Genomic DNA, 27,032 nt, shown 5'->3' with positions numbered 1-27,032 from the left:
TAACCATTAAATAAAATCCAAGGCCTCAGACCGGGAATCGAACCCAGTACCCGAATACTTATTAGCTTCGCAGGACTCGCCTCTAACCGCTCGGCTACCGTGGCGCCTGGTATCTGAACCCATAACGAGGCTAGAAACTGCGAGAGATATGGATCTTTGGTTACATAAAGGAACCCTGATTACCGCAGACATCTGAACAAAGAGTGGACTTAAGAACAAGAACCGGAGAATAGCAATGATAACTTAGCCTCAAAAGCTACCCTAACTTGTATAATTTCTTTTGGTTTTCTCAAAAGTAGCACTTTAACACCGAAAATAACATTTCAATTTTAGCATTCCCATTTTATTTCTCATTTATTACTATAATTATTAAAAAAGTAAAATTAATGGGATTTAGTGAGGAAATAAGCTTGTCACGGGTAGTATTTTTATGGGAATAACTTACCACCACCCAGGCAACAGCATCCTTTGCTCGCCTACAAACACAATCCTACATCACACACACATACGGACCACGTGGATATATATTTTCCTTCTCCACTTTGTAAGGCATTATAGCATGAAAAGAAGATTATACGAGGATTGTATATACATGTTATTAGGGTGAGTATACCTTAGCAAAAACCTTTTTTCAAAAGCTATATCGTGTAATACGATTAAAAATATTTCCATATACATAAAATTTATTCCCCATTTTAAAGGATCAAATAATCTCCTGGAATCGCATTAAAGGGGAAAAATGTTGATGGATTTATAATTTCAACCAAATCATTTTGTACATTTAATAAAATGGGAATGAACAACAGTTACACTAGAAGTTTGATATCGTTGTTTCACTATTTTTAAGTATTTATTTTTTTATTTGTTTGTCTAAAGTACGAGGGGGTACCCAAAAAAAACCGGAATTATTTTTTAAAAGCTATTTATTTACAAATTTTTTACAGAACAACCTTATCCCCTTCAAAATACTCTCCATTACAACATTTTTTGTAGTCATCTTTAGAAATGGCTGACAGCTCCTTCTTCGTTTTTTTCTTGACCTCTTCAATGTTGTCAAATCGGTGACCTTTCATGCCCTTTTTCATGCGTGGAAATAAGAAAAAGTCGCACGGAGCCAGGTCAGGCGAGTAAGGTGCGTGGGGCAGCGGAACCATGCCATTTTTAGCCAAAAACTGTGTAACAGAGATGGCTGTGTGTGCAGGTGCATTGTCGTGGTGGAAGAACCAGTCTCCTGTTTGCCACAAATCGGGTCTTTTTTGGCGAACACTATTGCGCAATCTTTTCAAAACTTCCAAATACAAGGTTTGATTGACGGTCTGACCTGGGGGGACAAACTCTGAATGAACTACGCCTTTGGCATCAAAAAAGCAAATCAGCATTGTTTTGATGTTTGACTTGACTTGACGACATTTTTTTGGTCGGGGTGAAGATGACGTCTTCCATTGGCTCGACTGTTGCTTTGTTTCTGGGTCATAACCATAGCACCATGACTCATCACCAGTAATGACCTTTGACAGAAAGTCTGGATCAGTTTCAAGCTGTTGTTTCAAAGCACGACATGTTTCAACTCGATGTTCTTTTTGATTGTCAGTCAGAACTCGAGGAACAAACTTGGCAGCAACCCTTTTCATCCCCAAATCTTCCGTTAAAATTCGCTGAACCGAGCTCCAAGATAACCCACTACTCTCTGACAGTTGATCAATTGTCTGTCGACGGTCTGTGAATACCAGCTCTCGAATTTTTTCAACATTTTCGTCGATTCGGGCAGTTGATGGACGTCCAGAACGAGGTTTGTCATCAATCGACATGTCGCCATTTTTAAACCGAGTAAACCACTCGTATACTTGAGTTTTTCCCATAGCGTCATCTTTGTAAGCTGTTTTCAACATTAAAACACTTTCAGCAGCATTTTTGCCGAGTAGAAAACAAAATTTCAGAGCTGCACGTTGTTCACTTAAACTTGCCATCATAAAAAACGAAAAAAGAACAAAACAGCGCTGGTAAAAACAATCACTGCAGATGAACAGAACAAGCCAGGCAGACAACACAGGCAGGACTGAACTGGCAAGGAATTGCGCTATACATGTCTAGCGGCAGAAATGCGTACTACATAAGCTCCATGCGCGGCAACGCAATTCCGGTTATTTTTGGGTACCCCCTCGTAGATACATAATTATGACAAGGTAATTATGTAAAATTTATAGCTTACAATTTTTCTGAAACTAAATTGCAGAACCTTTTTCCTTATCCCGCGACAAAGGCGTTAAGCCATTTTCTGTCTAGCAGCCTAACATCTTTCATCTATAGTGGTCATGCCCTGTAGTGCCGGGCACTCGTTCAAATACTTAAAAATCATCATTGTGTCATTGCACAATGGGCAAATCGGCGAGTCCTATCTTGTGGAGGTGTGCTTGTAGATAGTCGTGTCCTGAAATTCCTTGGAAGAGCAAGCACGACAGACTCTTTTCTTGGGAGGCCGGCAGGTATCTTGTCTTCTAGCAGTGTTGCTCACTGCTTTCCAGCGGCCATGCTCCTGAATTCCGCGTGTAATTTCCCCATTAAGTGGTTACCTATAACTCTTTTAGCCGATGCGTAACACACTGCGTGGTCGGACTGATCACATTGACTTCCCTGTTTCGCAAGGTTATTGGCTCCTGCTCGTTCCCTGGTAATCCACAATGTGCTGGAATTCGCTGGAAAGCCAGGTGCTTCCCTTCTTGTAAGTATCTTTTCAACCATTTCCTGGCACGCTCTTACTTCAGCGGAAACTCCACTCTGAGCTCCCGTTACGGCTATTAACGCTGCACTAAGAAAGACTACTTGATCCAATTTCCTTTCAACCACGTATCTTACCCCGAATCTCCCCATCGAAATTTGATGCCCACGTTCCAACAGGTTGAGAGAACTGGAAGTTGGTACCATACACTCCAGCTCCCGCATTTTTGGTGGCACCTTCTGTTGAACCGTCGGTATAAATGTGGATCCAAGGAGGAGATGGATAACATTCTCCAAGCGTTTCAAGGGCTAGAGCTCTCAACTCGGTCTCACTGTTGACGCCTTTTTTTACGGGAGATGGAGACGTACCAAGGGTGTCCTTCGTATTTTCCAGTACGACTTTTTATACAGAGAATCTCTCCTGCCAAGGGATAAATTATAATTTTGGCGAATAGCATCTATTTGGGTTGAATATTTCACCCGAGTTTTTAGCCCTGCAACTTCAGGTGGTCTATCTTTTTCCCAGTAATCAACCCTCAATCTTGCTAGTCTCTCCTTCATGTTTAGTGCTGCAATTTCTCGCCGAACTCTTAGGGGATATATTTCTGATTGCAATTGAATGGCCGCTGTAGGAGTAGACTTAGGAACTTCGGTAATTTTTCTAAGCGCAACATTTTGGACTTTTTCTAGCCGTCCTTGCACAGAATCCGAGGCAGCAATAACTAATTCGTTGCTATATTCAATTACCGGACGAACATTCGATTGTTTGTATGATCAGTTTGGACCCCAGTCGCACAAACCACTTGAGCTGGTTATCTTACAAATACAATTGAAAGATCACTAATAAATCTTAAGATAAAAAGCGTATCATTACGATCTCAAGAACTTATTACATCTATAGTCTTAAAAAACTAGTTCATCGTTGGCCAGAAAATGAATGGTGACAGCCAATTCTAATAGAGTCAAATGGATATTGTGAAATCTTGTTGCAGCATCAATTACTTAAGAACCATTAATCAATGTGATTAATTTGATTTTACAATTGTTAATCAGATTTGTATTCTGGATATTTTCCTGCATACCTCGCTATTGCAAACACTACAAAAGCATTATCGATAATTTCCTGTGACTTCGTTCAAATGTTCAGTCTTGATTTGTTTAAAAATAAACTTTTTTTTTCCAGTTATTTCACTCTTCTAATTTTAGAGTAAGGCACGAGTAATTTCACTCGAATCATTTGAGTAAGACACGCAGAAACAACTTAAAAAAATGTTTTCAGTATCAAAAATCTAAGCTAAACACATATTAGTATGAAAATTTGTTCTACTATTCACTGTACTTTACTCATTTAAACGCTATAGTTACTTTGTGGGCAGATCTATAAATTGAGAAGATATTGAGAGTTGAAATTTTTTTGGGTCATGGTTTGCTGTACAATTGCACTCTCAAAATCTCCCTTTGTAAACATCATATGTATTAGTCTGAAATTTTGTTCTCTTATACACTATACTCGTGAAGGCGAACCTATGACTCGCATGTCACAGGTAACACGTGAACTCATTTTAGGTGACACGCATCTTCACAGACAAAAAAATTATATAATTTTCATTAATATAGCGGTTTTTTTGTGGCGCTTTGAAGAAATTATGGGATTTTTTTGAGAATTAGGATCAGGCGAAGTTTTTTCAGTTGAATAATCATTATGTAGGTCATTTAATAAATTTTTGTTTCTTAGTAGAAACATAGTTGGTTGCCAATGTCACAAAATTATGAATATTTCTATTTATGAGACGGTACCTTCTAGAACAAAGTTTCATACTAATAACCTGTTGTTTACTGTGGGTGCTACAGAGCCTCAATTTTTCACCAAACCATGACCCAAAGAAATGTCAACTCTTTAGAGTGTTAAGTTATGGTTTTTCCCAAATTTTGATCCGCTATGCTTAAAAGGTTCACCATCATTGTCCCAAAGTGAAACACCTTGACAGGTTCAAAGTAGGAAATTATTAAAATTTAGATCCCGAAGTATTAATTATGAAACATGTACAATTTAATGAAACTAATTCTACGTAGAAATTTTAAATTATATTGCATTGAAAATTGGGCTTTATAATGCAATAAAAAAGAAGAGGTGTATGCCTCATGGTTGATAAATTTATGATAAAGAAGACTTTTATGCAGTACATAGACAATACTACAACTGCAAAACTATTATTGCACTCATTGCACATGAATATAAAATACTGGTACTTTTGTATTCACTGGCGGGGTGAATATAAATTCTCTACGGAAATAAAATTAAATTAAAATATAAAATCTCCGCGGAACTATTGGAGCGGAGAACTTTATTTCTAGTTGTTTGTAAAAGTATGGTTGCCTAGTTACGGCAGAGAAATAGAAGACCAAATAATGGCAACACAATTCACCGGTTCGTTTGTTTAATTTTTATTTCATCCTCTCTAATGAATAACTCTAACCACTACTTCACCGTTCACGGTATTATCTAACGTTTTATCATTTTTCTTCCTTCTACCATGATGCAGTTCTAAAATCGTAACAAAATTTCGGAAAATGACTTCTAAAATTTAATTTCTGCTAAAATCTTTAATAAAAAATGTAAATAATGAAGTTTTCATCTAATAGAAATATAAATTTAAGACTGAATTTGAATTAATCATTCTCTTTCACTTACCAAATCGATTAACTTCCTTTAAATTGTCGTATTAATAATGATATATTCCATTTTATACTTTTAATATGTCGTTAGATAATACATATACGAAAGTCGTTTGAAAAGTCCGTGCAAAAATAAAAACTACTTAATTTTTTGGGGTAAACCTTTTTTATTTTTCAACATAGTCTCCTTTTAGGCTTATACACTTCGTCCAACGCTGCTCTAGTTTGTTGATCCCTTCTGAATAATAGGATTTGTCCAAGTCTGAAAAATAGCCATTCCTTTCTGCAATCACCTCCTCGTTTGAATAAAATCTTTTTCCCGCCAGCCATTCCTTCATATTGGGGAACAAATAGTAGTCCGAGGGAGCCAAGTCCGGAGAATAGGGGGGATGTGAAACGAGTTGGAACCCTATTTCCATTAATTTTGCAACCACAACTGCTGAGGTGTGAGCTGGTGCGTTGTCGTGATGGAAAAGGACTTTTTTGTGGGCCAATCGTGGGCGTTTTTCTTGCAGCTCGGTTTTCAAACGGTCCAATAAAGATGAATAATATGCACCTGTAATAGTTTTACCCTTTTCCAGTTAGTCGATGAGGATTATTCCTTGCGAATCCCAAAAGACAGTCGCCATAATCTTTCCGGCCGAAGGAACGGTCTTCGCCTTTTTTTTGGCGCAGATTCCCCCTTGGTAACCCATTGTTTAGATTGTTCTTTGGTCTCAGGAGTGTAGTGATGTATCCATGTTTCATCCACAGTGACGAAACGACGCTTAAAGTCCTGCGGATTCTTCTGGAACAGCTGCAAACCGTCCTGGCAACACTTCACACGATTTCGTTTTTGGTCAAGCGTGAGCAATCGCGGCACCCATCTTGCGGATAGCTTTGTCATGTCCAAATGTTGATGCAAAATATTATGTACCTTCATTCGAGATGCCCACAGCAGTAGCAATCTCACGCACCTTCACTATTCTGTCATCCATCACCATATCATGGATTTTATCAATGATTTCTGGAGTAGTAACCTCAACAGGGCGTCCAGAACGTTCAGCGTCACTTGTGCCCATATGGCCACTCCAAAAATTTTGAAACCACTTATAAACTGTTCTAATCGAAGGTGCAGAGTCACCATAATGTTTATCAAGCTTCTCTTTAGTCTCCTGAGGCGTTTTGCCTTTCATAAAGTAGTGTTTAATCAACACACGAAATTCTTTTCCGTCCATTTTTTGAAAATCACTCGACTTCCTCGATTCAAACGAATGCCAAACACAAAGAAATAGACCGATCTGGCCGAAACTTGGTGTGTTTTCTTCCAAGAGATGCTACTAACTAAACATAACCTCGATACGCGCCAGTACTGCTATCTCTCTGACTTTGCACGGACTTTTCAAACGACCCTCGTAAATAAAATTCTCATTTATGTTTTGTATGGTAAGTCATAAACTCGTAGATTTATTGCTTTGAAGCTCTACTTAATATGCATGAGCTCGCATTATGGGTTAGAAATACCTCGGCTGTATCTTATTTTCTTGTGTACAATTAAAAACTTCTGCAATATTTCATGTATGTGTTTGATTATAAAGTACATAAAGTGCGTCTACAGCACTCATAATGAGATCAAAGCAACTTTTTAATCCTTTCACAAGGTTTTCTTATAGCTCCTGAGTTTGCCTTCATTTATAGTCATCGCAAGTCCTTCAGAATAACAAAGTACCATCTGTTCAGTGCGTATAAGAACGTAGTTTCTATTTATTTTACTCATATCTCTAAAAGTAGAGTACTGTAATTTCTAAAATATGTCGTTTCTAATCTATTGAAGACAGTTTTTATATAAGTTTTGAGACGGCAATGATTAACCAAATTCAGCAAGAATTGTTAACTCAGTTATCAGGAAAATGTTTTAATTCGATGTTTAGAGGATCCAGCACGTAAGCATCAGTGGATATTTATGGGAAGAACTGAAAAAACGAATTTAGAGTCCTCCTACTTTAACAGAATTGTTTCGAGATTTGAGGTTTACTTTGAGTAAGTAAGATCAGTAAATACTCATCAAATTACCACTAGGAGTGGAAATACGCCATATTATCTATTTATTTTCATAAATTATTTTCGTGACCTACACCCTTGATTTTCCAATTCACCCACACATTCCTGGTATTCTCATATGCAGACGACTCTATCCACTTTCAGATCCAGTTCGATCCATAAACGCTTCTTACAAACAACATTTAAACTATGTACGGAAATGATTTCAAAAGTGGAAAATGAAAGGAATTGTCCAAAAATGTCAGAATGTAACCTTAACTCTTAGACAAGCCAAATGTTTTTCTATTTAGTACAACCGGCCTGCACTTCCTTCTACCGGATACCGTACGATACCTCGGACTTAAATCCACATACACGACTTAAATGGCAAGAACTGAAAAAAAAAGCTCTACCATCTACTGACAAGAACTTGACAGAAATCAAAATTGCTGCTTAACAACAAAGTACTTACCTATAAAGTGCTACTGAAAACGATTTGGCCTACGAACTTAAACTGTTGCGTTCAACAAAGCAATTCTAACATCAACCTATTCCAAACACTAGAGCTGCAAATTCTACGCCATAATAAATAAGGCACCATACTAAGTCTCTTACAGAATCATTTACTCTGATCTAAAAAAAATACCATTCAATTAAGGCTTAATCCGCAACGAGATACAAGAAATTTTACTCTCGCCTTTCCAAACCTTCTCAATCTTTTCATTAACCAGCTTTCATCTTTGACAATTCCAGACAACGACCTACCATCGACTGAATCATTGACGCTTGCCTTGAGATACACTTGGCGCCAAGAACAAACGTTATTCCTGAACGACCGTTCCTCTATTGTACTTCTAATGTAATCCAGAAACAACAACGTTCATAATAATGTAGATAAGTAAACCATATAGATAAAAATATAAAAGTAAGGTACCATATTTCTTTCGTTGGCTAACTCTGCTTTTATTGGTCGGGGAGTGGCTTATTTCATGACGACATCATCAGCTGACACTAACAAGAGACCGCCTACATTTCACACCTCTAATTCGCCAATGAGACTAGCCAATTCTTTTTGCTAAATATTTCTAGGAAAAATACGACTTTGATTTTTTTTACTAATTTTTCCCCCATAGGTATTTGATAAATTAACTGATTATGCAATAAAAAGTTAACGTCTTAAAAACACCAAGAACAAAGATTATTCTTGCATGAATGTTCCTCTATTGTACTTCCAATTTAAACCAGAATCAATAACGTTCATAATAATAGATAGGCAAACCATATAGACAAAAATATAAAAGTAAGGTACCACATTTCTTTCGTTGGCTAACTCTGCTTTTATTGGTCGGGGAGTGGCTTATTTCATGACGACATCATCAGCTGACACTAACAAGAGACCGCCTACATTTCACACCTCTAATCCGCCAATGAGACTAGCCAATTCTTTTTGCTAAATATTTTTAGGAAAAATACGACTTTGATTTTTTTTACTAATTTTTCCCCCATAGGTATTTGATAAATTAACTGATTATGCAATAAAAAGTTAACGTCTTAAAAACACCAAAGATTAATCCTGCATGATCTTTCCTCTATTGTACTTCCAATTCAGTCAAACTCTCAGCGCTATTACGTTGCTTATTACTCTCATTCCGCTCAACTCAAGTTTTTCACTATTCCTTGTAGGATTCACTATCTATCGCCTACATATTTCTCTTTACTCACTGCATGTAGATACCTCGGAGGGTCATTATTTTTTCTTTAAAGAAAGAGATTTTTGTGACCTCTTCTTATAAAATAAAATTGAAAAATAAATCACATTAAAGTTTATTTCTGAATTTTAATGACTTGAATAGAAGATTATAAAACAGTCAATTGGGCAAATAGCAATTGAATTTAGTGAGGGCAAATATTTTAAACAAAAACAACAAGAGACAAAAGAGAAGGTACAATTGCTAACTTCAACTTCTTCTAACAGACCGCTGCTGACATCCTGCGTTCCCTTAAGTTTGGATCCTTCTTCCAGGCTGTTCCTTTTCACTTAGGTCCTTTCTAGTCCTTTCCACCCAGTAATAAGGACGTTTTCCTTTCTTTCATCCATTTACTGGACGTGTCCCTCCCCAGCTACCTGATTTCCTACACCATTTTACCAAATTGTTTCCTCGATCGAGCCTTTGTTTCTTCTCATTTTTGATACAACTTTCCATCAATTTTACCGTACAAAATTGTGGGGAGCTCATTCAGAATTTGATCGACACATTCATCACTTCTTTATTTCTCGATTTTGGGGTCAACTTAAATTCTTTGTGAGATGCGAAGGCTTTTGCAAAAAACAAATGAATTAAAGTGAATCCAACGTGAAATAACTTATGCTACTAACCTTTGGTTTACGTAAGTGATAATAAAGTAAGGGAAATAAAAAAGTAGGAACTATCTAGCGTCAGCTTAAGTCACGGTGAGATTGATATAATAAAAATAAAGAAAAAAAGAATAAAAAATTATTAACTTAAAAGTTAACTGAACTGTAATCTACTTACTCGAACAATCTAAAATTACACACCATATTCGTGGTAGGGCTAAAACTGTTGTTCAACTAACCTGTTTAAAAAAAGAGAGCAATAAACCTAATAAAAATTTTGTAAAACTTCTATTCTGGTGTATGTGCTGCAGCATGAGGGAACATTTATTATGGAAGTTATTAACAATGAATTATGATCTAATTTAAAAATTCCTTAAAGCCATGGCCTCAGCATTCTATTAATTTTCCATTTTCTCCACTTTTTAAAAACTGCTTTAGCAAACATTTTTTTTTGTTTAAAAAAATATAAAAGAAGAAAAACCAAAATTATTACGGCACACACTTCTTCTGACTTCTGAAGCTACAAGAAACAAGTCCAATTCCTTGTTTACTGCACTATGCTTTGAAAACTCACACGGTTTATCCTATTTTCATCATTCCAGTTGAAAAATCGCCATGCCAATTATATCAAAATTAAATTGGCCTATGTAAAAAAGGTTGCCTATGCTCACGATTTGTCTTAGGTCGTGGAGACGGTTAAAAATAGATCGTAGCTTCAAAACGCCACTATACGAGGGTCGTTTGAAAAGTCCGTGCAAAGTCAGAGAGATAGCACCACTGGCGCGTATCGAGGTTATGTTTAGTTAGTAGCATCTCTTGGAAGAACACACCCCAAGTTTCAGCCAGATCAGTCTATTTCTTTGTGTTTGGCATTCGTTTGAATCGAGGAAGTCGAGTGATTTTCAAAAAATGGACGAAAAAGAATTTCGTGTGTTGATTAAACACTACTTTATGAAAGGCAAAACGCCTCAGGAGACTAAAGAGAAGCTTAATAAACATTATGGTGACTCTTCACCTTCGATTAGAACAGTTTATAAGTGGTTTCAAAATTTTCTGAGTGGCCATATGGGCACAAGTGACGCTGAACGTTCTGGACGCCCTGTTGAGGTTACTACTCCAGAAATCATTGATAAAATCCATGATATGAAGGTGAAGGTGCATGAGATTGCTAGTGCTGTGGGCATCTCGAATGAAGGTACATAATATTTTGCATCAACATTTGGACATGACAAAGCTATCCGCAAGATGGGTGCCGCGATTGCTCACGCTTGACCAAAAACGAAATCGTGTGAAGTGTTGCAAGGACGGTTTGCAGCTGTTCCAGAAGAATCCGCAGGACTTTAAGCGTCGTTTCGTCACTGTGGATGAAACATGGATACATCACTACACTCCTGAGACCAAAGAACAATCTAAACAATGGGTTACCAAGGGGGAATCTGCGCCAAAAAAAAGGCGAAGACCGTTCCTTCGGCCGGAAAGATTATGGCGACTGTCTTTTGGGATTCGCAAGGAATAATCCTCATCGACTATCTGGAAAATGGTAAAACTATTACAGGTGCATATTATTCATCGTTATTGGACCGTTTGAAAACCGAGCTGCAAGAAAAACGCCCACGATTGGCCCACAAAAAAGTCCTTTTCCATCACGACAACGCACCAGCTCACACCTCAGCAGTTGTGGTCGCAAAATTAATAGAAATAGGGTTCCTATTCCTATTCTTCTATTCTCCAGACTTGGCTCCCTCGGACTACTATTTGTTCCCCAATATGAAGAAATGGCTGGCGGGAAAAAGATTTTATTCAAACGAGGAGGTGATTGCAGAAACGAATGGCTATTTTTCAGACTTGGACAAATCCAATTATTCGGAAGGGATCAACAAACTAGAGCAGCGTTGGACGAAGTGTATAAGCCTAAAAGGAGACTATGTTGAAAAATAAAAAAGGTTTACCCCCAAAAGTTAAGTAGTTTTTATTTTTGCACGGACTTCTCAAACGACCCTCGTATTTTGGTTTTAACGGGCTGAAATGGATTAAAGTTAAATATTTTAGGAATCATGCTGGATAGCAAAATGGATTTGGCCCCCTTATCAGAGAATTAAGTGTTTCAAGTCTAAAAAATTAGTTGGGAAACCGCGAGGAAGATAATTTTTTTTTGCACTCAAAAGGAAACAATAATTTAATGCCTTTTTTCATTCCATAAAATTGATATACAAAATTAGTTATTAGATATTTTCGTACATATTTTCAGTTTTCACCAATGCTCTTATATTTGTTTCAGGCGAATACTAAACTATTTATTCACTCTCAAAACAATAATTTCAGGTAAGATTTTACTTTATTAAATTAATCTATTTAAAAAAATTTAAAGTTATAACTCCTTTCAGAAATTAAAAGGGTTTTTACATCTTCTCAAATACTTTCAACAATCATAAAGTAGATAACTAAAGAAGATGAACCTTCTTTGGCAATTTAGACAGCGATAGAATCTATAATTGTTATACAATTTTAAGTGAGGAATCTGCAAAGATTTTGAGATTCAAAGAATTGGCCAGGAAAATTCTAAAAACAAAATGGTAGATCAATAATGAACTTCCTCTACTGCGACCTTGCAGGTTTTGTGAAATTTGCCCCCATTACACATATATATATTCAAGGCGTTGCAAAGGCTGTTGTCTTTTGGCTTACGAAAGGACAAGCTCCTATTATCGTCAGGCATGGAGGAGCGAGGAGTTATACGATGAACTGGAGGTTGACCCTATTGAGGGCCTCTCTTTGGACTTTATGACTCCTAGCTATAACTTCAATAATCCTTTCAAAGTCTGTATTTGGGATCGAGAGGCTTGGAGGTGTGGACCACCAGTTATGGGGGATTCGGTGCGGTACACGGAGTGTATGGAGCAAAGCCGAAATGTGGGTTTTTGGTTAGCCTAGGAAAACTAGCTACAGTTTTTCAAGCTGAGCTAGCTGCAATTAGGTTCTGTGCTGCCAAGATTAATGGGCGAGGAATTATTAATTCTAAGTGTCATTATTTTCTCGGATAGTCAGGCTGCTCTACGAGCTATTAATTCCTACCAGGTCAACTCAAGGCTGGTTTGGCACCGTCTAGGTGCCCTGAAGGAAATCAGTGACCAAAATAAGGTCTTTCTGGTATGGGTACCTGGTCACTCAGGACATAAGGGAAACGGGTGGCAGATTTATTGGCCCGGGAAGGCTCTGCGGGACACTTCGTTGGCCCGGAGCCCTGTTTTGGGGTTTCGAAGTGTGTTAAGTCTGCGGCCATTAACTTATGGGTACAGAGGAGGTCTCAGGATTGGTGGGATTGGCCACCACTGGGCAGAGACAGGCAAAGGAGTTCATTAGAGGCTATTTGCCGAGGCTGACTGCAGAATTAATCCGCCAAGGCTGACTTCAGAATTAATCCGCCAAGGCTGACTGCAGAATTAATCCGCCAAGCCCGTGGGGCTATAAGGATAATTGTAGGTCTATTAACTCGCCACTGCAGGCTCAGAAAACACATGCATCGCATGGGCCTTTCGAATGATAGCCTCTGTAGGTTCTGTCAAGAAGAGGAGGAAACGACACTGCACGTGTTGTGTTAGTGCGAGGGGCTCGTGTGGCTAAGGATGTTACTTCTCGGGGATGAAAAACCAAGGTCTGTGAGCTTTACCCAAGAGTCGCTTTCCATAATTAAGAGTCTGATCAAAAGGACGGGTCTAGAGGGTGAGCTTTAGAGTGAGGGGAGCCACAATAGATCCAAAGGGGTCACAATGGCGTAGGCCTTGAGGCCGCCCTAATTTAATCTATCTATCTACATCCATAATTTTTGTTGACTTATTTTTACAAATGAACGTTTCACAATTACTGCGATGGCTTGTCTTCATTTTGTTGAATTTTAGGTTGTAATCATTTGTTATTGATTCAGTAGATGATACCAGTGCATTATTATGACTCAGGTCGATTTGACCCGCGTCAAACTCATTTATCATTTAATAAACATCAGCCATCTGCAGAAAATAGCAGTGGCTTCCCTAAATTTTATTGATTACTTTGTGAAAACAAATGGATGCAAATTTTTTCACTTTTCTTCATTGAATTACTTTTAGTATTATAATAAACGGAGCCTCTAGAACTGCATTTGTGAGTACAGTGAACATACAAAGTTTAAATAAAATCAATGCAGCTGTTTTCCCAAGATAATCTCAAGAAACCGAAAAATGGATTCAGTAAACTGACTCCCAGTTGACTTGTGCCTAAAAAGCTTATACAGCTCCTAACATCTATTTTTATATTAAGTTTATTTTTCTTTAAAGTTTTCAAAAAACTCAAGGGAATCATATTACTTACAAAATTACTTCTTTATTTTTTTCTCGTGGCTACTATTTCATGAAACTGTTTCTACTTTATTTGTCTTCTAAAACTTTGCTTTAAACATTATTTCTTTATAGAATAGATAATTTCTAAAAATAGGCACGTTACTCTGTATAATAAGGAGGTATGAATGAGCTGGCAGTAACTGTAACAAATAGTAAAAACGTCTCAATTCATTTTAACAGAAAAATGTCCAAGTTAAATGGAAAAACAGTAAGGTCCCAAAAACAAACAAAACATTCCTTGTTTTGGTTGCGACCTTTTATGCTTTAGAATGTACGAGGGAATGGAATTGGCAAAGGGGGGAAGGTGAAGTGATATCCCAGAATAAGAACTGGGACGGGGAACCTAGGCATAAGAGAGAGAAATACAGGGTGGAGGGTGAATGAAAGGGTCCTCATTAAATTATACGGGTTTACCTCCTAAAAGCTCGCCCCAAACCCAGCAATAAACCCGGAACCTTTACAGTTTTCGTATTGCTTAAATTAAACTTACCAACGCGAGTTCACATAAGGTTTTACTTATTTCCAAACCCTGGCTTTACACAGGGTACTTTTTTTTCAATTACCAACTACAGAATAGAACTTCTTTCAGAATAAAAATATACAAATCTGTAGAGTATTTAAATAAAATAAATAATTGTATCTCTTTTTTATTAATAATATTTATTTTACAAGAGCCAAACAGTAGTGCGTTTGTATTCAAGTTTCAATTGACCACAAGAGTTCGCGTATTATTATATAAAAATTATTTTTCTAGCTAGTTAAATATTCTAGACAAATATTAAAAAGAAAAATATTAAGCGGTGAAAATAGTTACAAGCAAATTTAAATCTGCTTGAAGGAAAATGCTCAAATGGTCACCGCTTTCAAGTTAATAATGCGTAAGAGATATGGCTGTACATTATGCGGAAATAGCACATTAGAGAGAAACAGTAACCAACCAATCTCTTCCACTTACCAGTGCTATTTTTCTAATTTTCCAAGGATTTTACAATTTTACATCTGCAAGCTTGCAAGTAGTAGAAATCGATTTTTTTTTTAATACCCTTTTATTGAAATTTACACCTTTTTACACAATTTTTAGGGTACAATAAGTAAATGAGATAGGTGTATAAATAAATAACGTGGCAGACGTGAATGACGGCCATCATCCAGGGATGGCCGCCATTAGTCACCCAGTTGGTCACGGGGCCAATGGCGCCTCAGTCTTCGAGGATTGGAGGGTAGTGTAGTTGAAGACAAGTTTGCAGCTAAAGGGTTGGGATGAAGTGAGAGTATTTGATGAAAATTTTTATATCGAATTTTGGCAAGTTCGGAGATGAGTGGAATTTGGAGATCTGTATGCATTGTGTGTGGTTGCTAACATAGAATGGAGCGTCTACTTTGCGGCGGAGTATTTTGGATTGGAGGTTTGTAGTTTGTAGTCTATTGATGTTGGATCTTTTAGCTGTTCCGTAAAGTTCTGGTGTGAGAAGAGCTGTATAGAGTCGTTGTTTGTTCTGTAGTGTGAGTTTTGAGCGTTTGTCAAGTAGTCTGGCTAGAAGTTTGTATCGTTTGTTTTAGTTCGGTACGTTTAAGTCTCGTATGGGGGTTCCAGGTAAGTCTCTTGTCTAGGTACATTCCAAGGTACCGCACATCCTACTAGTTCTTTTTTCGCTACTATCTCCTTAGGCCTCAGCGTTCCAAAGGTTTCATAGCGCAAACGCTCGATTGCAACACAATCGAACAACAGGTGAGAGGCTATTTCCTCCTATTCCTGACATAAGCTGCACAACGGTTTCGAGCTAATAATAAGCCCTATCTTGCGCAGATGCTTCTTGAACCTACCGTGCCCCCCTGTGAATAGGCCTGCAATCAGAGTAATCTGATTTCTACCCAAGCACAGGGTCTCTTTGGTTCTTTCCTTACACAGCCAAGGCATCATAGTCTTGGCTGTGTTTAACCCCCAGGACATATCACCCAGTTCTTTTCGTGCTCCCTCCAGATCCAATCTCTGAGAGCCGCACCAACCGAACCCCCAGGTGTGATCCCCAGGACAGGCTCCGGACCGATGAAAGGAGTGTTATATCCATTCCTGACCTTGCAAGTAGTAACTGGTTTGAAAGAAAATCCACAGAGACATTTGGAGAATGAAAAACAAAAGTGAATAATAGCTCACTTTCTGATCATTTTCAGTAGTTAACAGTATAGTAAAGATTTGGTTAACTTAAAGCTGTTTTTGTTTTAATAAATGATTAACCACTAATTGAGGTCTTCTGTCCAGACTAGGTACTGAAACTCTACTTTTGATTAAACAATTGGTAACAATATTAAATAGCTATCGAGTTATTCTATTTTCCAGTATTTCAACACACATACGGCTTTCTATTATGGCAATTAATGTAATTTTAATAAAATAACACACATAAATTTAAATAGAGAATTGAAAGTTAAAATATTCAAGAATTACCTGAATTAGAATCTAAATAATAAAATGCTTTTTTAATGAAAGGAGTGTAAAAAATAATGCTAAAACGCTCACGACCTAACCAAAATTATTTACACAATTTATGCTTTTAAAAAAATGTCGTTAAAACCACAAAATTTATCCTGAAACAAAAGAATTTCTAGACAACCGTTTTTCACCAAAAAACGGAATTTGAAATCATGATAGCATTGGAAAAGTTCATGTATTAACCTCACTTGTCTTCTAATAAATAATTTTCTTTAACAAAATAGTTTAAAAGTCGATTGCATTGAACTTAATGAAGTTTAAATAAAATGAATAGAAGATTTTTAGAAAAAAATCCAGAAAAACTTGAAGTAAAGTGGTATTGACGGTAGGCTAGTGTGGTCCCGGAACTTATCTACAGATCCCCACGGTGGCAAAGTCAAAATATAATCAATAATTAATAACAGAAGAGAAAACAGTTTTTTGTAACTTGCAAAATGGTTTTGAAGAAATTAAGCCCTGAAGTAATCATTGGTATACAGGGTGTCCCAAGCTATATGGATAACGACTTTTTCTCGGAAACTAAGATAGCTAGAAAAAAACTAAAAAATACGTGTTCCCTTAGTTTTTTTTTAGGAATCCAAATTTAATCTGTAATTTTTTTTCGGTGCTTCCAGAAGCGAGATACAGGCACCAACTTCATTTTTTCAAATAGGAAGGTGCAGTTTTTATTTCAGAAATAGATTCCTCTATTTTTTTAAAGAAAAATTTACTTGAACGGTTTTTTTCTGTGAGCGATATTTTAGAAGTTATGAATGAAAACATGATTCTTATGAGAAATTTCAAAATGATAATATTATAACGGTTTTTTGATTGAATAAGAAGAAAAGTACTATTTTATTATAAATTTTACTCCTCATTAATATTATAGATCATGCTCGAACTGGCCTCCACCATTAGAGATGCATAGACATGCTCTTTCCTGCCAATTTTCCCTTACTGCCAAAGAAATAGATTCGGCTTTAACCGAGTTACAGGCATCTATTATTCTCTGCTTTAGTTCATCTACAGATGCAATTCCGGCTTGATTCTGATGCACCTAGATTTAGAAATGCTTTTAGGTAAGTAGAAATAAGGAAAGAAAGAAAAAAGTTATGAATAATCTCCTTGTTTTTCGGGTATCCCCAAAGGAAATAGTCCATAGGTGTCAAATCCGGTGAGAGAGGTGGCCACTGAATCGCCCCCCGCGTCGATATAACACCATCAGGCATGTAAAGAGATGTCTCGATAGGCAATTTGATGGGGATGTTATATCGACACAGGGGACGATTCAGTGGCCACCTCTCTCACCGGGCTTGACACCTATGGACTATTTCCTTTGGGGATACCTGAAGAACAAGGTGATTATTCATAACTTTTTTCTTTCTTTTCTTATTTCTGCTTATCTAAATGCATTTCTAAATCTAGGTGTATCAGAATCAAGCCGGAATTGCATCTGTAGATGAACTAAAGCAGAGAATAATAGATGCCTGTAACTCGGTTAAAGCCGAATGTACTTCTTTGGCAGTAAGGGGCAATTGGCAGGAAAGTGCATGTCTATGCATCTCTAATTGTGGAGGCCATTTCGAGCATGATCTGCAATATTAATGAGGAGTAAAATTTATAATAAAATAGTACTTTTCTTCTTATTCAATCAAAAAACCGTTATAATATTATCATTTTGACATTTCTTATAAGAATCATGTTTTCATTCATAACTTCTAAAATATCGCTCACAGAAAAAAACCGTTCAAGTAAATTTTTCTTTAAAAAAATAGAGGAATCTATTTCTGAAATAAAAACTGCACCTTCCTATTTGAAAAATGAAGTTGGTGCCTGTATCTCGCTTCTGGAAGCACCAAAAAAAATTTACAAAGTAAATTTGGATTCCTAAAAAAAAACTAAGGGAACACGTATTTTTTAGTTTTTTTCTAGCTATCTTAGTTTCCGAGAAAAAGTCGTTATCCATATAACTTGGGACACCCTGTATATTGAGATTTTTTTTTTTTTACTTTAATTACCTTCACAACTGCAGTATAATTCTGCAACAAGTGAAGCTGATGAATACATGAGGGGAGAATTCACCCAATGGTGAAACTCCCAAAGAGGTACAACAGTTCACTATTGTAAGATTGGCACTCACTTCATTGAGAAGATCGAGTGGCCACCTGCGCTTCAACCGCCTGGGAGGATCTCCTGGTAGAGTGGTAAGTTGGGACACTAGTGGATTTGGTTTTGAGGTGATTGATGTGTGAAATTTAACGTAACGGGATCTTGCAGCTCCTAGAAACATAGGGGAACAATGAAATCTCGGTGTAAGGTAGAGTTAGGGACATAGTAAGGAGCATTAGCGATTCGACGGAGTGTTTTTGACTGGAAGGATTGGATTTTTGTAGATATTGGAAGCTTTGGCTGAGCCCCAAAGTTCCATCCCATAAGTCCAGGAGCAGGTTTCAGTATCATAGTGCAGATAAGTCGTTTATTGCGTAGTGAGAGTTTGGAGAGAAGTTTGAATCGTCTGTTCAGTTCTTTCTGTTTGAGTCTAGTACGTGGAGTCCAGGTTAGACGTTTGTTCATGAAGACTCCTAGGTACTAAGCACAATTTGTTGTAGGAAGAGGAGTGAGGTTTAGGCAAACGGGTGGAAGAATAGTTCGCCTTAGCGAGAATGTAATGTAATTACATTTGTTTTCATTCATTTTAATTCTCCATTTCTTTAGCCCAGGCTCAAGGAGCAGGGATCCCCAAACTGTTTACACAGGGGGCCCTCAGACCGTTGGGGGGGCCGGACTATAAAAAAAAGACTATGAACAAATCCCTATGCACACTGCACATATCTTATTTTAAAGTAAAAAACAAAAACAAAAGAAAACGAGAACAAATAGAATATTTCAAATAAAGAACAAGTAAATTTAAATCAACAAACTGCCCAGTATTTCAATGGGAAATATGGGCCTGCTTTTAGCTTTTGGAGATGGTCAATGTCCGGCTCCATATTTGTCTCTGCCAGCCATAAACAAGTGACGCAGATTGTAGATTCTATTAAAAGGGCGGTTCCACCAAAAAGGGGAAGGAACGCAGGCAATCCAAAATGCCCATTGTTCCCCGCCCATCCTTCATCTCATGAGAGATACCGGGGTTTAAAAAGAAATTCGGCTAAAAGTTGCCAGATGCTAATATAATAAACCAATAAAGTAGTAATAGGACACTAGGGAGCATGGCGACTCAATCGCTCAGTGCACTGAATAAACCTAGAAAGTTCTGGTAAAGATTACCAGATGCCACAATCTCCGGTAGGGAAACATTTACCCTACCGAAGACGAGGAATCTAGTTTCAGAATAAACGGGACACACCTCTACAAAGTGCCGCACAGTCTCATTGGACTCACCACAGCCGGCGCAAATTGGCGACTGGGTAAGGCCGCATTTGAAAAGATGGTACGCTAAATTCGCATGTCCACTCACAACACCTGAACCAAACTGGCGGATCCGGGACCTGCTAAAACCAACTATAGCCATTTTTGACAGGCCAAAAATTTCTTTAGCCTGACGGCAGTCAGCTCGGGATCTCCACCGTTTCCGATGTTCAAACAAGTGACGCAAGTGTGCATCAGTTAATCTAAATCTGGTTGGAGATTCCACATCTGTGGAATGCATCCTGTGCTCCTCTCACTGACCACCACAAATGAAAGAGGTGCCCTTTCCAGAAGTGAGGCGGGGGCCGGATAAATGGCCTCAAGGGACCGCATGTGGCACGCGGGCCGTAGTTTGGGGACCCCTCTGCTCAAGAGAGCCTATATAGGATTGAAGGGAGCGATAGGCAAGGACCGGGGTCTTTATGAGGAGAGAGGATTGCCGTATCATCGGCATAAGTAAAAAAGAAAAGTATGAGGATTGGTAGAAATTCAGCAGTGTACATGGTGTAGAGTACAGGCCCAAGAACACTTCCCATATATTGAGATTAATTCTAAATATGAGAATAGGAAAAACGAAACATGATTTTCACCATTGAAAACATTCTCTCTCATGCTGAAGTATTTGCAAGGGAAAACTTCTTCAAAAATTTCAAAGACTTAAAAAAAAGAGAAAGAAAAAAAGTCAAATAAAATTCTACGTAATTAAATTTTTTATTAATTTACTAAAACTTAAGATTGCCTTTACTTAAGACTAGGGAACTTTGCCCAAACGTTTTTTAGAAGTTCATTTAAGTTTTGTGTTGAAAGAGAACACTTTCTGTCTTTTTGTACTTGGAACTTCTACTCTTACTTTTCTCTTTCTCTATCTCTTTTTCTTTTTTATTTGAACTCTTGAACTGATTCTTTAGGTTGAAAAGACAAACAATGTTGTATTGAAAGCTTGTCGAAACGGCAATTCCATTGAAGAGACTGTATGTGCCTCCAAATAACATTTACGTCTTGTACTGGTGCATTCGATTCCCGGTATAGGACTTAAATTTTATTTAATAGCAAATTTGAGAAATTTATAGTAAAGAACACTAATCTACGACACAAATTGGTAGTTGGAACTAACATAAAGCCAGACTGAAAACATCAGTATTACTTCATTTATTTTATTTTTTACTAATCAATATACAGGGTGTACACGGAGGAGAGGACGAAACTTCCGGAGGTGATTCAGCAGCTCAAATGGAACGAAAAATATTCTCTTCACTTTGGCCCTATTCTCAATAGTGTCCAAGATATTTGCATTTTTAACTTTTCCGTCGATATTCGCGTTTTTCACCATAAAAACGGCCGTAACTTTTCTATCCTTTATCCTATAACAAATCTGCTTATTCCAAACGAAAGAGCGCTTAATTTCCTATAAAACCCAGGCGCCACGGTAGCCGAGCGGTTAAGAGGTAAGATCTGCAAAGCTAATATGCATTGTGGTACTGGGTTCGATGTTATCCATCTCCTCCTTGGACCCACATTTATACCGACAGTTCAGCAGAAGGTGCTAAATTAAAAATGCGGGAGCTGGAGTGTATGGTACCAACTTCCAGTTCTCAGAACCTGTTGGAAAGTGGGCATCAAATTTCGATGGGGAGATTCGGGCTATCCTAATAGGTCTAAGATACGTGGTTGAAAAGAAATTGGGCCAAGTGGTCTTTCTTAGTGACTCCCAAGCAGCGTTAATCAGGGAGCTCAGAGTGGAGTTTCCGCTGATGTAAGAGCGGGCCAAGAAATGATTGAAAAGATACTTACAAGAAGGGAAGCACCTGGCTTTCCAGCGGATTCCGGCACATTATGGATTACCAGGGAACGAGCTGGCCGATAACCTGGCAAAACAGGGAAGTCAATGTGATCAGCCCGACCACGCAATGTATTACGCATCGGCTAAAAGAGTTATAGGTAGCCAGCCAAATGGGGAAATTACACGCGGAATACAGGAGCATGGCCACTGGAATGCAGTGGGCAACTCTGCTAGAAAACAAGAAAAGAGTCTGTCGTGCTCTTCCGAGGAATTACAGGGGACTACTATCTACAAGCACACCACCACAAGATAGGTATTAGGGACTCGACGATTTGCCCATTGTGCAATGACGGTTCGATGATTTTTAAGCAATTGAACGAGTGCCCGGCTCTACAGGGCATGACTACTCCTTATGAAAGATATTGGGCTGCCAGACAGAAAATGGCTTAACGCCTTTGTCGCGGGATAAGAAAAAAAATAAAAGAGGTGAGACCTGCAAAGCTAATGTGTATTGTGGTACTGGGTTCGATCCCCGGTCTAAGGCCTTGGATTTTTATTTAAAGGTTAATAAAAGAAATTTACAGTAAAGTACATTTGCTTGTCGCCTCCGTCCACGACTCCTAATTTGGGTAGTTGGACGTAAAGCCCGCCTAAAGAAATAGGCAATTACTCTACTTACTTACTTATATGCTAAACCCAGAGCCTCAAAAAGTTTCTTATAAACAATGAAATTTTTACTTTAATGTCTAAAAAATTCGTTCTCGATGATTTTTGTTACAATTTTCAACTGTATTTTTTTCAATGATTAATAGAATCAAGGAGTCACCCAATTAAGGGAACAGTTGCGCGCATTTATTGAGCTACAAGACCATATGGATTATTTTGTTTTTAATAAAACCCTACCCCGAACAGAGGGGTGTAAATGCAGAAAACTGGGGACTTTTCGCAGGTATCAAATTATTAATTTACTCGTATTTTAATTTTTGGTGGAGGAACACAAAGTTTTTAACAATCTTTAGTTAATAAAACGGAAGTAAAAAATACAGTAGCAATAAAACACAGTTGTAATAAAATACAATAGGCAGGTGCCTGTCTGAAATCGCTACAAAAATTGTTCGAATTATTCAAACAAGGAAATGAATAAAATATTTTTTGGTTGCATTTCAGCTGCTGAATCACCTCCCAAAGTTTCGTCCTCACCTCCGAGTACACCCTGTATATTAGCTTAACACTTTTATTTGGAATATTTTTTTCAAAGGTAATGTAATTGTCGAAGAACTACTCTAAAAGCTACGCTACACTCTTTTTACAGAAAATTTTGTGGCAAACTTCAAAATAAAGAAGTGAGAAAAGATCCATACTTTGAAATCACATAAATATTCCGAAAGTCTCTAAACTATTTCTTCTGTTGTTACAATAATAAAGTTATAAAACATCACTTTATTATTATAAAATGAATCTCAATCTTTAGCTGGTGTGCAATAAAGACTCTATTATTGAGGAACCAAGTCCCAGAATTAAAGTCCCAGTGAAGCACACCGTTTCCAGTATTAATAATGTTTTTAAAGTACCGGCCAAGTTGCTTAGTGGGTACTAATTAAAAAAGAAGACAAATGTTTGAACTACAAATGCACACAAGAACCTACAAAACGAAGTAGAAGTACTCTCTGAATCTCCAAAGTGAAAAGATGAAAGAAACTGGTATTTGAATTGGACTGATCCAGGTTAGGTGGGCTTTTTTCTTTCTGTCAAGTTTTAATTAAATGATTAAACTTAAATTCACTTTTAGAACTTCTTGTTCAAATGTAAAAAATTGATGTGGTATTCTCTTCTATTACAATCCAGAGAAAAAGGAATCGGAATCAATTCTTAATGATCAACACATCTCGTGAATGGGTAGCTAATTTTATGACTAAAAAGAAAGGAGTTACATTGAACATCATCACAACCACAATGCTGAATAGATAATCCGAAATTACAAACCATTAGGATTAGGAATATTATATTAGAAAATTGATCAATTAAAGAGTACGAGGTCCTCTCTCCTCTTTGCGTAGATTGCAATGAGGAGGAAGATTTCAAACATATAATGATGGTATGCCCACGTTATGTGGTAGAAAGGTAACGAATGTTTGACGACATATACAGGGTATTTAGATGTACCATTTCGCTACGAATACATAATATTCTCCACCAACTATGTGCTTAAATCTATAGCAGAGCTAGCAATGAAATATGAATGTATTTAAAAGTTATAGCCGATTAGAAGGAATGGAAGAAAATGATTAGAGAAGGATTACGTGATTTTAATTTCGGTTAAGCTATAAGGATGGCTGGAATATAGAGTACTGATCCATCCATTAGCTGTAGGTTATGTAAAAATAGTTGTATATAGTATAGGGATGAATGAGTGAAGCGAATGTAAGAATGGAGAGTAAGTGATATTCTAGTGATAAGCACCTAGACGATGCTGGCTGTATGGCGGAAGCCAATGCCAAAAAGAGCCAAAAAAAAATTGTACAAATAACGTTTAGTGCTAAGAATCGGTTTTTGAGGAAATTCCGAAAAAAAATCAGAAAATATAATAGCTTTATTTAGTTCGATTTTACGTAAACCTTTAAATGCTAAAAATTCTTTGTTATTACAAAGGTATATTCAAAAAAAATAGCTAAATTAAGAATTTTTGTTCTTAAACATATGCTCCTCTTTGAAAACAATTCCTTCTAATAAGTGCAACAACTTATTGGGCTAAGAATTTTTGGATTTCAATAATTATTTTGTCCTGGAAGATCTAGCAGAACTTCACAATTCTATTGGACCCCAGTTAGAGTATACAATAGGCAAAAAAAGTATTTGCACACCCTGTTATTTTAAGGTTTCATATAAAAAAAAATTCGCTTTTTTACCCAAATTACGTTTATTTAACTTCTTAAATCAAGCACTATAAGATGATAAATATAAATATGCAAAAGAGTCAAATAAATTAAGTATAAAGAACATAATGTTATTTTATACTGCAAAAAAAGTATTTGCACACCTAGTTAAACATTTCAAAAAATAATTTGGTTGACCCATAACCAATCATAACATTGTCCTTAATATTTAGTGTGCATCCCTTTAGCTTCAATTACGGCTTGTAACGCCTTGGCATTGATTCAACTAAATTTCTTGTCACCTCATCTGATAAATTGTTCCAGGAATCAACTAACACCTGTCTTAAGTGCTCCTTACTTGTAATAGAGGTCTGGCGGACTTTCCTGTCCAAAATATGCCACAGATTTTCAATTGGGTTCAGGTCTGGTGATTGAGGTGGGTTCAGTAATCTTCTTGGGGCATTATAAAGGAGCCATTCTTTTGTAATGTTGGCCGTATGTTCTGGATGGTTATCCTGCTGGAAATGAAAATCGTTCTCCAAACATAATTTTACAGCACTTGCCTTCAAGTTGCCTCGCAACACCTCCAAATAAGACCGAGCTGTTAATATGCCCTCAATAACTTCTAAATTACCCACCCCAGAGTAAGCCATACAGCCCCAAACCAAGATATATCCTCCTCCATGCTTAACAGTTTTTAATATATTTTTTGTATTCAAACCAGTTTTATTTCTTCTCCAGATTGTTATTATATTTTGTGATTTAAAAACCTCAATCTTGCTTCCATCAGAAAAAAATAATTTTTTCCCGAAATTCAACAGGTTTTTTAACAAATTCTTTGGCGAACTCAAGACGTTTTTTCCTATTAACCTCACTAATAAATGGCTCTTTTAAGGGTCGCCTGCCTCGTATGACTTTATTGTGAAGGACGTTTCTTATTGTTTGAGGTGTAACCGTCTTTCCTGAACAAGACGCCAGGTCATGCGCAAGTTTTTGAGCGCTGTGAGTTGGTTTCCTCAGCGCGTCTTTGACGACCTTCCTCCTCTCCCGTTCATTTAAGGCTCTTGGTCGACCTGTTCGCTGTTTATTTTCTGTTGTTCCTCTTTTAATGATATACCTCACTGTTAAAAACGATAAATTTACTTTATTTCCGATTTCTCTATTACTGTTTCCAGCACGATGTAATATAAGCACTTCCTGTTTCACACTCACAGGAATTTTTCTAGATTTTGGAGCCATCTCAATGCACTAGTTGAAAACACAATTAAAACTAATGAATCTAGTAAAGTGAGTATAGACAGTACCAAAGGTGACGTTAATCCTCTTTTGTTAGGGCATTTGTTTTATTTACATGTCAAGAGATCCCAAATTACAGCTGTGCAAATAATTTTTTTGCAGTATAAAATAACATTATGTTCTTTATACTTAATTTATTTGACTCTTTTGCATATTTTTATTTATCATCTTATAGTGCTTGATTTAAGAAGTTAAATAAACGTAATTTGGGTAAAAAAGCGATTTTTTTTTATATGAAACCTTGAAATAACAGGGTGTGCAAATACTTTTTTGCCTATTGTAGCTAAAAAATATTCAAGTCTTCAACTCAAGAAGAAGCACAAAATATTCAACCAAAAAAAAAGAAGCACAATGGTGTTCAAAACGTTCAATAACATTTATGGAATATTATAAAACACACTTTTTACCAAGGTGCATCGAATTTGGAGCCAATTACAATAAATGTCGTAAGGCTTTTTACGAAACGCGATACGAAGTGTCTCGTAGTTTCATTTTACGTATAGTCTAGTCTTTCGTAACGAATAATTTTTACAGCCCCAATAATAATTTAGAAAATCAAAGATGAAGAAATAAGGAAAAATTTATTTTTCTAATGATACTGGAATGCCCAAAACCCTTGTATATAAAGTGCTAAGGGACCTCCAGGTCAAAAACACATGTCAATACGTCATACAAAAGTAATCTCCTACTTGTTGGGTACAAATGGGCAAATAGACCTTTTAGAAGCAGATTTAGACAGGCTTTCTTGGGCTGGACCAACTTCCTCTTTATTTGTACTGATTTCTTTTATTCCAATTTAGAACATTATTTGATTACTTCTTCATTTTATTATTTAATAAATGTTGAGAGAGTGGTTCTTGAAAGAACTATAGCAATATCAACATTAATGTTGCAATAATTTGGAACTATCTGGATTGGGAGGGACATGAATCCAGTTTGAATAGCTTTAGTTTTTCAATAATCATAGTCAATTAAAGATTGAGAAGCTTTGTACGAATTGAAATTCCCTTTTACCTTCAATAACTAGATCATGCGAATAAAGAAAATGCAAGGAAGATAAGAT

General features: G+C 36.9%; 1 protein-coding gene across 5 annotated transcripts in view; it reads left to right on the top strand.

Moving 5' to 3' along the window:
• The window catches only part of LOC141457874 (follistatin-related protein 5-like), a 532,013-nt gene that overhangs the window by 158,065 nt on the left and 346,916 nt on the right, over positions 1-27,032 (top strand). For 4 of the 5 annotated variants that reach the window (XM_074135204.1, XM_074135205.1, XM_074135206.1 and 1 more), the window contains exon 2: positions 12,045-12,088. The exons of the other annotated variant lie outside the window; for it this stretch is intronic. The gene's annotated coding sequence lies outside the window, so the exon portion shown is untranslated. The remainder of the gene's footprint in view (positions 1-12,044; positions 12,089-27,032) is intronic. 5 annotated transcript variants of the gene reach the window in all.

Source organism: Rhodnius prolixus, unplaced genomic scaffold (assembly GCF_049639745.1).
Source record: "Rhodnius prolixus isolate KJV_2025 unplaced genomic scaffold, Rpr scaffold_5, whole genome shotgun sequence".
Classification (NCBI taxonomy): Eukaryota; Metazoa; Arthropoda; class Insecta; order Hemiptera; family Reduviidae; genus Rhodnius; species Rhodnius prolixus.
This window is presented reverse-complemented; position numbering and strand designations above follow the sequence as displayed.